This window comes from Etheostoma spectabile, chromosome 13 (assembly GCF_008692095.1).
Source record: "Etheostoma spectabile isolate EspeVRDwgs_2016 chromosome 13, UIUC_Espe_1.0, whole genome shotgun sequence".
NCBI lineage: Eukaryota > Metazoa > Chordata > Actinopteri > Perciformes > Percidae > Etheostoma > Etheostoma spectabile.
Window position 1 is genome coordinate 20176838 of NC_045745.1, and position 1981 is coordinate 20178818.

The 1981-nt window shown below is 42.7% G+C and overlaps 1 protein-coding gene and 1 long non-coding RNA gene across 5 annotated transcripts in view; one reads left to right on the plus strand and one right to left on the minus strand.

The window, feature by feature from the left end:
- Positions 1 to 1378, plus strand: part of LOC116700763 (phosphatidylinositol-binding clathrin assembly protein) — a 27104-nt gene extending 25726 nt beyond the window's left edge. For all 4 annotated transcript variants that reach the window (XM_032534205.1, XM_032534206.1, XM_032534207.1 and 1 more), the window contains one exon: positions 1 to 1378. This exon is cut by the window's left edge and continues 613 nt beyond it. The gene's annotated coding sequence lies outside the window, so the exon portion shown is untranslated.
- LOC116700766 (uncharacterized) overlaps positions 676 to 1981 on the minus strand; it is a 2172-nt gene continuing 866 nt past the window's right edge. Inside the window, exons 2-3 of the long non-coding RNA XR_004334724.1 lie at positions 994 to 998; positions 676 to 686 (exon numbers count right to left, since the gene is read on the minus strand). This is a non-coding gene — a long non-coding RNA (uncharacterized LOC116700766). The remainder of the gene's footprint in view (positions 687 to 993; positions 999 to 1981) is intronic.

A 1981-nucleotide genomic window follows, 5' to 3' on the forward strand; every position in this document is an offset into this window, starting at 1 on the left:
GTGTGTGTCCCTTTTCTACATTTCAATGTGTTGCATCATCATTACCGTTTGAGTCTTTTTATGAGCTCCATTTGTTCTTAATTGCCAACTTCTTATCATAAATTCGGCGTGGAACAATAATTTGTGGGCGCGCTTGTGTGTGTGGATGGACGTGGCTGTGTAGTGTGTGCACTGTATGTGTTTCTCTTTTGGTAGGCTACCTGATGTCATTACTCTATTGCCAGGTACCAATGTGTTACTGCACTGGAACTAACTAATGAAAGCACTGAGCCAGACCCAGGCATCGCATTTGGATGTAAACAAACCTCTTACACTAATGTTGCTACTTGGGGTCATGCTATACACTCTGTGTATTTTCTTCTTCTTTTTCTCTACAGCTGTGCAATATCATGTAATCTCGTTACTGTCTTTTTCACCCATCTGTAGGCTGTTTAGAAAGCGGTTTTCTTGCTGTATTGTTGTCTGTCCACATCAGGTTTTTGTACAGATGCTGTTTTATTTTATTATCTAACCTTTTCTGTTATACCCATACTGCTCTAATAGTGAAAAATGCACTCAGAGCCGGATAGAGAGGTGACTTGATATTAGTAAAGAGGTGACTCTCAGTCTTGCCAAGCAGAAATGGTCTAGCTCCCAACTGTATGATTTCCTCCCTGTCCTGAGCATTCGTCCTGTTCAAAATGATTCTCCTATGAAGTCATTTACACTCCGGACTGGATAAGGGTAATAATCGCAGCAGATGTTTCACCTCCACTTGGAGCAATTAAAGACACTGCTACCACAGAGTGGGGTTTGCTAATGTAGTGTTAACGTTTATGGACATGACAGCTAAAGGTCAGTCGGAGGAGTCAACTGAGGACCAGATCGTGTTAAAGCGACTGAGGGTAATGTCTGTCGACCAAGACCCTAGTAATGCCTGCAGTGACGACATACAGATTAATTCAGACAGCCAGAGCCGGTAGGCTTTAATGAGACGTTAAATGTTAATGTGACTTTTTCTGGCAGATCCAAGGTCAAGTTAGACCCACAGACAGACAATATACGTATATATAGCACAAACCTTCAAAGAGGGGACAACGCTCTGCTGCACAAAAACCTAAAATCATTGCTGGGATGTACAGTTGAAAGGGGCAATAATCAATTGGGGATGAAGTTGTTTTCTATTGATTGTGTCTGTTCTATGTACATGTACTGTATTTGTGTTTGTGTGTACATGCCTTCCCACAGAGATAAACAGGGTGTTCCTCGGTTAGAGATGAAAGGTCTCAAGTGAGCTGGTAGCGTGTACTAACTTAGCACTTAGTGTTATTGTGACTGTGTCTCAGTCTGTACAACCCAACATCAAATTAAGGTGGTTCCAAGGATCACTCTGCTGAAAGACGCAGAAAAACAAATCCCCAAATTCATTGGATCTGGAATCTCAAAGTGAATCTTCATACAGCTGGGGCTTCACACGCTTGTGATTCCAAACAAAATCGTCAGAGAATTGTAACTGCTGGCTACGCAATAACCAATCTCCCTGCAGCTATGACTCGACTACCAGCAGAGAGACTTCAGTGTTAGAAACCGTTACCACGCAGGTAGATATTCTCTGAGGTTTCTCAACAAAAGGCCAGCTGACATTTGCATATCTCCTTTGAAAAAAATAGTTGTTTCCCTCTCCTCCATTACTCCTTGTCCCAGTGGTTTGTCTTTCTGTCAGCTGAATGCTCTTTTCATTGTGCACTTCACTCCCACGACGCAGCTTGATCCATCCTGGGCCAACCTGACTGTTACTGTGTCCTCTGTATATAGGTAATGCCGTTCATGTGTTTTTAGACGTTCTCTCTGTAAAGTGATCGAAGCCCCATTGGATGACGTACTGTACGTGGGACAATTTATTGCTATATCTGTGTTTGAATGGTTGTATTTTGAAGGTGTCATATTCCAGGGATGGGTGGGTGGGTTTGATGTTTGTGTCCATCTTGAGGAGGAAGGGGTT